Source organism: Lepidochelys olivacea (genome assembly GCF_965140295.1).
Source record: "Lepidochelys olivacea isolate rLepOli2 genome assembly, chromosome: 14".
Classification (NCBI taxonomy): Eukaryota; Metazoa; Chordata; order Testudines; family Cheloniidae; genus Lepidochelys; species Lepidochelys olivacea.
This window is the reverse complement of record NC_140424.1, coordinates 38,586,488-38,595,170: the sequence shown is the minus strand read 5'-3', so window position 1 is coordinate 38,595,170 and position 8,683 is coordinate 38,586,488. Positions and strand designations below refer to the sequence as shown.

The 8,683-nt window shown below is 43.9% G+C and overlaps 1 pseudogene across 1 annotated transcript; it reads right to left on the bottom strand.

The window, feature by feature from the left end:
• Positions 1-257: 257 nt before the first annotated feature.
• LOC311530990 (olfactory receptor 14A16-like) lies at positions 258-2,320 on the bottom strand (annotated as a pseudogene). Its single transcript has 2 exons — positions 1,698-2,320; positions 258-615 (listed from the first exon to the last, which is right to left on the bottom strand). The product of its transcript is annotated as an olfactory receptor 14A16-like (transcript).
• Positions 2,321-8,683: the final 6,363 nt, after the last annotated feature.

Genomic DNA, 8,683 nt, shown 5'->3' with positions numbered 1-8,683 from the left:
CAGGGACTCTGCTATGGCTACTGATTTTATAGGCAAGGGTCTCAGGTAGTATGGTGATCGGTAGCAGTATATGATATATTCCAATCTTATTTACATTGGTGCAAACCTATAGAAACGCCTTTTTTTCCTGAGTCATGTTTGTCTGTATCTTTACTAGTGCAAATACCCAATTCCACATAAACAGAGTGCACGGTATTTTCTCATGGAGGCAATAATGTCATCAGATTTTATTTATAAAGAAATACAGAATGAAATTGCTACCGAAGGAGACATATGGACATTTTGTTCTTAGTGAATAACCTCCAACCTATCTGTTTACTCAGTGCACCTTTGATCTCTTTGTTTCTCATGCTGTAGATGATCGGATTCATCATTGGTGGCAACACAGAATAGAGAACAGCCACTATGAGATTCAGACGTGAGGTTGAGCTGGAGGTGGGTTTCAGGTAGGCAAAGGCAGCAGTACTAAAGAACAAGGACACCACGGTGAGGTGAGGGAGGCAGGTGGAGAAGGCTTTATGCTCACCCTACTTAGAGGGGATTCTCAGCACTGCTTTGAAGATCTGAACATATGACACAATGATGAAAAGAAAGCAGCTTAAGCCTAAGAATGAACTAAAGATGAGAAACTGTAGCCAGCCAGCCAGCCCCCCGCCCCCCCCCCCGCCCCCCAGACCAGCATTGCTGGAAACACAGGAGGAAGCAGGAACAGGGCACTTAACATATATTCCAGCACAGCCTTTGAAGCTGTGAAAGCACAGGTGTGCTGCTACAATGTGCCTCTGGGAGCAGATACAAGGATTAAGCTCACAGCAGGCAGAGGCCCTGTGACAGACATGGCTCTTAGCCCCTACTAAATAGCGTGATGCACACACCCCAACATCCTAGGTGGGAAAATATTTACCCTGAGAAAAGAAATGTCCAGTAGTCGAAACTTATTGTTTCTCTCCCTTGCAAGTGTAAACTACTCTTGCGAAAGCTGGCGTCACCCCGACAGACCAGCCTCAATTTGGCATAAGAAAGGAGAAAGAGAATAAAGGAGTACAGAGGTATAAGTAGGGGACCTACAGCACCATGATTTTTGCGTGCTTTTCACTATCTATCTGCTGGTCAGATAAGTGACAGCCTCCCAAGGCTTCTGCAGCTAAGAGGGTCCCTACGCCTTGTCCCTTATTCGTCTTTCCGCGGAATTGAGTGACCGATCCTGGCTTGGCACCGCTGGAATCGAGAGATGCAAGGAGGGTAAGAAGCACCCACACCTGATCTCCTATCTTTAGTGTACACATATTTTGAAATAGAGCTCTATACTTTGTTTTCTTTCTTTGGGATTGTGGCTTCAGTTTTGTAACTTGTTTGTGTGTGTAACATCTCTACATTTAAATAAGTAGGCACTAGCAATTTTGTAACCACATGATTAGAATCTAGCTTAATAAATTATGGTAACCATTTATGCATAAGCCTGACTTGTTTTCTCTGGTTTACTGTAAAGCAGCCAACACAATTAAAGAACCTCAGCCGTTTTGGCTCTAAAGCCTGGCCATTAGGTGAGAGTACTAAGAGCCTAGCGTTGAGTTGTGCCGCCTCCACGGGGCAAACTCTTGGGGCATCCGTCAGCCTAGCCCGGGCTGCCCGCCGCGAAGGGACAGTGCGTCCTAGCGGTTAAAGTCACGGATGGTATAAACGGGCATAGCTGGCACCTCACCAAACATCCTTGGCCGTCGGCTAACAGAAATCCAACTTCAATGAGGTACAAGTCAGAGCAGGCGAGATTGAGGAGCTGGGGGACTTCACAGAAGAACTGATCCACCACGTTGCCTCCACAGAAGGAGATTTCAAAGGTGATCCCAGTGTGCAGTGCAGAGTAGAGAATTCCAGTGATCCAGGCACTGGCTGCCATTTGGACACAAGCTCTCCTGTTCATTATAGTCTCATAGTGCAGTGGTTTGCAGATGGCGATGTATCGATCGTATGCCATGATGGTGAGTAAGACAAAGTCGGTTTCAGCAAAGAAGATGAAGAAAAAGACTTGGGTGACACATCCAGAATAAGAAATCGATCTGGTGTTCGTGAGGGAACTGGCCATGGATTTGGGGATGGTGACAGAGATGGAGCCGAGGTCTAGGATGGACAGATTCATCAGGAAGAAGTACATGGGGGTGTGAAGGTGGCGGTCAAGGGCTATGGCTGTGATGATGAGAAGGTCCCCCAGCAGGGATATCAGGTAAAGCAGAAGAAACACCACAAAGTGTAAAATCTGCAGCTCCTGAATGTCAGAGAATCCCAGGAGAAGGAACTCGGTCACGGCAGTTTGGTTGGACATTTTCTTCCGCAGTACACTGTGCGATGTCTGTGGAGGGAACGAGAAAGACAATGGTCAGGATTAGAGCGACAGAGGGAATGGCTCTGATTCCCCTTTCCCTAATATCTCATTCTATGAATGTCAAAGGTGCACAGAACTCATCACTTACAATGAGTAGGTGTTGTTAGTGTTCCTTGCCTCTGACAATCAAGGAGTCACGTTACCACACTAGTGTAAATTAGGTCAGCTCCTTTAAAGTCAATGGAGCTTCGTCACTTTATCTCATCTGAGGATTTGGCCCAAGGTGTGGCTTGATAAAATGCAATATGAAGGATGGAACAAAGCACACTCCAAACCCAACAATTCTCACAACTTGGGTATGAAACTGATCAACTAAAATTCTAACACAGCCTGATTCTCACTTTCCAGGGCAATATGATGTTGACTCACCCAGCATCGTAAATAGCAGCTCATCTGTCATTTTTCCACCCCAAACTCTGTGCATAGAGGCTGGTTGGAAATTTTCAGCTGTGTTCTTTTTAATGGAGATTGGTTTTTAAGATAAATAACAACACATCTCAGAATCTGTCTGCTTTTCTCAAACATTTTGGGATTGTTTTGTAAAAAAAAATGAAAACTTAAAAAAACAAACTATATTGGTTTTGGAATAAAAAAAATCAGTTTTCAGCAGAAAGTTTTCATTTGCCAAAAACTGGGGGGGGAGGGGGGAGCGGGGAATGGATTTAGGGTGTTCAGTGAAAAGTAAAAATGTTCCTGATGGGAGGAAAAATTCCAGTCAGCAGTAGGTATTTGATTAAACTGATGGGAAAGGTCTTAACCAGTTCATATTGTAATTCATATTTATCATCTTAATTCTTCCCTGTATGTTGATCCCCCAACACATTTAATTGAAATAGCAAACTTCCTGTGCTAACCTTTGTGGCTTTTTCCCAACGGAAGACACATTCAGTCATCCAGCACTAGGATTTTTTGGTCACTATCTATCTATATAGCAGAATCTAGAAGCTAAGGGCACAGGTATCTGAGAATCCTTTCAGCCTCATTCTGCGATTGAACTAGACTCAAACCGATTGCTCTCTTCAGACGAGCTGTGAGTAGCTGGCATTGAGCTGCACTGACATTAAAGGACTGATGCTGCAGGAAGGTGATTTATCCATGTCTATTTCCTGAGGGCTAGCAAGACTCACATCCTGGAGCCCTGCAGAGCTCAGAAGCAGAGATTCAGAGGCAAGGGCACAGAAACAAAGGTGATAACGCCAAAAGGGCCATTCAGACCCTGTAGTCTGACCCCAGCATAACACAGGGAGTACAGTCGCCACCGGGGTTCCCTGATTCCAGCCAGCTTCTGTGTTATCTGTGGGCCACGATTAAAAGATAAAAAGAAAAGGAGGACTTGTGGCACCTTAGAGACTAACCAATTTATTTGAGCATAAGCTTTCGTGAGCTACAGCTCACTTCATCGGATCTGTAGCTCACGAAAGCTCATGCTCAAATAAATTGGTTAGTCTCTAAGGTGCCACAAGTACTCCTTTTCTTTTTGCGAATACAGACTAACACGGCTGTTACTATGAAACCTGTGATTAAAAGATAGCACCTAACCTGCTCAGATGCTATTGTAAATCCCCAAAGGCGCCTTTCTCCTTCTTTAGGTGTTTAAACTCTTTGTAATCCTGGGCCTGTGTCTATCTTGTTAACTTCCAAGGAAATCCTGGAAATATGGGTTCTAGTCCCATTTACCTCCTGTATGTCCTTTGGCAACATTGAGATAGACTGGCTTTAACTGGTGGTTCAACTCTGAGCCTAAAGGTGCTGGTGTGCATAACATATCAACTGTGGCTGTCAGCTGTGCTGCTTATTCAATTTTGACCTTCCAGTAATTATCCCTTTGACACAGAAACAAACCCAGTTTCAAGAGAAAAAATGGTTTTGAAATTATGCTATTATTGAACAGTATTAGTGTTCCCCTCCCTTGTTTAAAGCTCCATTCCAAATTAGAGATGTTTGGAAATTTAGATTTTTTTTTGTAGTAGTAGGAAAATGAGTTTTTTTTGTAGGAAAACGAGTTTTTGAACTAAACAAAAATGTTCAGGGAAAGTATCTCCGATACTCAGATATTTGGTTTCGGTTTTTTTGAAATCTGCAAATCCCAATATTCTTTGGTTTGCAATGTGCAATTTCCAGTTTACAGTAGTTTTTAGCTGAAAAGGAATTAGTTGTTGCTTGCTAAACCCTGCAAACATTTCTGATTTCTGTTGCAAAGTCATTGTCCCCCTTCTTTTTCTCTGACTGGATCTAGATGTCTGACTAGACTGAGAGTTAATTCCTTAAAGAGTTCAAATTGTAACTTATATTTCGGTTCTTACATTCTGCTGAAAAGAAATCTGACAGGCTTTAGCTGTTTGATAATAAAAGTCTTTAAAGTTCCAATTACAATTCATATCTCTATTATTAAATTTGTCTGTATATTAATACCTTCACATGTAGAATTGAAAGCAAAAATGTAGTCTGTTGGTCTTTGTGGATTTTTTCCCAACATGCGATGCTTTTGATCCTCCAGCACCAGGATTCTTTGGTCATCTCTCTCTCATGCCCCCATCACTGTATTATCCAGCAGCAGTTTTCATGTCCCTTCGCTGGATTTCCTAAGTCTCTCTGCAGTTCCTAGTAGACAGGGATCCACTCCACAGAGGGGCGCTCCCTGCTCCCCTCCTTGGACAGGCTTGGCTGGGAGACGAAGGACTAAATGGGATCAGAGACTGAAAACTCCTCCCAGCTCTAGAGCTGATCCTGTCTTGTGCAGGGTTCAGATATTGCCACAGCCCAGGATGTCCCTACTCTGGGCTAAATAGTTGAATCCGGTCTCCAAGGCTTTACGCCCAGCTCTGATCTCACCTCTGGAGCAAACCACCCTGACAACCTGCCCAACTCTAACCCCACAGAGGGAGAACAGTACCCGCCTTTTATCTCACTTGATGGCAGCATCCCTGGAAGGACCCTTGGCTAAAAACAAGGCAGGGCAGAGGCCCAAAGCATGTCCCAAGGTGTTTGTAGAATGAATCATAGAATGAATGAATCATAGAATCTCAGGATTGGAAGGGACTAAAACAGCGATTTCTAACAGAGACACATGATCCACAATAGCGAAGAGCCTTGTCACACCAGAATCTCAGCTGGCCTGGAATAGCCTGTTCCTTCATTAACATCACGTAATCACTTCTGGGGGAGCAGAGACTTTTTTTTCCTCCTGCATTGTATGAGCAGCTCTAGAGGAACCCACAGCTCAGCCTGCCTTGTCTGACTGAAGTCAGTCACCAAGAGGTACCCAGAGGTGAAGACTAAAAACTAAGGGCCAGGTCATGGGCTTGTGTAAATTGTTACACTTCCATTGAGTTCATGGTAGTTTGGCCTATTTACGCCAACTGGGAATCTGGGCCTTGGATTTCTGTCGAGCGATGTCAATTTACATCAGCTGGGGATCTAGCCCATTACACAGTTATAAATCCATATGTTTTGCCTGCCAATGTGATCCGAAGCTGATTCAAAAGTTCTGAACCCGTCTGCACTTTCTTAGCTTTTTGCCCCATGGGTTTAATTACAAGTGTAACTTTTATTGGTGGCGAAGAATGGTTCAGTCCCACTAGGGATAGAACTTTGGAGGAATTCAGTGTTGCACAGTTTTCAAGTATCTCATCTTCAACTTCTGTTGGGATGAATGGCCCAAATCTTTCTTTCTTTCTTTCTTTCTTTCTTTCTTTCTTTCTTTCTTTCTTTCTTTCTTTCTTTCTTTCTTTCTTTCTTTCTTTCTTTCTTTCTTTCTTTCTTTCTTTCTTTCTCAGCCATTACACTAATTTTTCTCTTACTACAGACAGCACTAAACTAAAAAGCTCAATGGGCTGCAGATGCAACGCTGCATGACTTTTAAAAAATATTGAATTCACATTGATCGCCCAGCAGGTGTAAATTGGCTGTAGCTCCTTTGGAGTCAATGGGCCCTGCTGCCTATTCTGCAGAGTGTTAATCGCCCACTTCATGTTAATTGCCCACTTCATTTTAAATGGTCTCCTACAATATGTGTGATCCCCTTATGCATAACAATCTGTCCCACCTTGTACTGATCTTGGACACTATGGTTATCTTCTCCAGACCAGAGGAAGAGCTCTGTGAAGCACGAAAGCTTGTCCCATCCACCAACAGAAGTTGGTCCAATAAAAAATGATACCTCACCTTCTTTGTCTCTCTCAAAATCTTGAAAAGTCTTGCAGGATGGGAAACCCATTTCCCACCCAGCTGCATTCTTCAGGTATTCTTCCCTGCTCTGTGCCTGGTTACCCTGTAGATCGAGATAACAATACAACTTAGCTGTAGATCTCAAAGTGATTTATCAAGCCGGGTCAGGATCATCATCCTCATTTTTCAGAGTGTACAGAGAGGGGAAGTGACTGGCTAGAGGTCACACAGCAACTTTGAGGAATATAACCAGGGTGTCATGAGTCCCAGTCCCTTCGGGTATGTCTAGACGGGGATAAAAGCCCTGTGGCATGGCTTCGGCAGGCCTGGGTCATCTGACTCGGGGTTGCAGAGCTTGGACTGTGGGGCTAAAAATTGCTGTGTAGGGTCCTAGAGCTCGGGCTCCAGCCTGGGTCCGAATGTCTACACAGCAATTTTTCAGCCCCGGAGCCCAAGCCCCATGAGCTCGAGTCGGAGGATCCAGGCCAGCCATGGGTTTATTAATCCCTGTGAAGGCATACCTGAGTAATGTCGCTCCCTCTGGTCACGTAGCAATTGTGACACTGACAGGCCAGCTCAGGTCAGAGCAATAGGCCGATTCACTTGTGTGTTGTTAGGGCTTCCCCTACCCTCCCTTGGTTCTTGTCATGCAGACAGAAAGCAGGTAGCCAGTGTCCAAACTGCCGGCAATGCATAACCCCTGCTCTTTACACCAACAGAGCTTCCTCTCCCTCCTCCTTTGTAGTGGGCTTAATTATACCTGTAGTGTACGCCCCGGTACCCTGAACCCTGGTACCACCCTTGCAATTTATGGTCATATTCCGTTTTGGAGGGTCTTGAGTCTGGGGGCTTCGGTACCACCTCTTTTGTACCCCATGGGAGGGGTAGGGAGTGAAGTTATGCACCGGTCAGGGTTCCCTTTTTGATTGGTTTTTAGTGTTCCTTATAGCTTCCCCCATCTCCCTGGCCCCCCAAACTGGTTACTTGACCTTGTCTTGGGAGAGGAGTCAGGCAGCCGTCAATTATACACGGTATATCAAACTCCCGCCATATCCAGCAACACTGGAACCCTATTTCTTATCTTTTCTCTTTGTATTGAAAAACCCCCATCTGTAGGCAGAAGCAACACACGGTGGTGTCCCCCCAGCCCCTTGTTCACATATGTTGATAAGGGTATAAGACACAAACAATTCTATTTTAAAAACCTCAAAATTCAAGTGGGCAAACAAAACCCAAAATTCTATCTCAGGCAAATAAACAGGACTACATACTATATTACCATCACTAACGTATGACTATCAAAGAAATGTTAAGTGTACTAATTCACTCAAGTGTTTAGTTCAAAGGAAATGGGAATGATATTGCCTTCACTTATCTGTAACCCGTTGCATGCTATCCCTTTACATTATGTATATCCCTCTGCTTAATTAACCCTAGATCAAAAGTGTGAATTTACTTGATGTGTGAACTTCATGAAAACTAAGGAAGGATTGTTGTCTGCTGTTACATTGCAATTTACATCGCATGTATCCCGGTAATTACGTTTGCTCATCAAATGCGATTGGAGCCTTGGAAATGTAAATGAAGAACATGCTACCTTCAAAGCATGGGTCATTGTGTTGCACAAATGGAAATCCACAGACCCAGTCTGCGTTGAGTCATCAGAGGAAAAACCCATGCTGTGATGGAAACACTTGCCAGATTGCTTTCCGGGGAAGACAGCTGTAAGAATGGATCCAGGGAATGGTTCTGTCTCTCTGAGCTGTTTGGACACTTTCAGGGAACATTCCAGATGCAAGCAATGTGCCAGCAATGCCCCTCTGCCATGTACATTGGTCAAACTGGACAGTCTCTACGTAAAAGAATAAATGGACATAAATCAGATGTCAAGAATTATAACATTCATAAACCAGTCGAAGAACACTTCGATCTCTCTGGTCATGCGATTACAGACATGAAAGTTGCTATATTACAACAAAAAAGCTTCAAAAACAGACTCCAACGAGAGACTGCCGAATTGGAATTAATTTGCAAACTGGATACAATTAACTTAGGCTTGAATAGAGACTTAGAATGGATGGGTCATTACACAAAGTAAAACTATTTCCCCATGTTTGTTTATTTCTTACCCCCCAC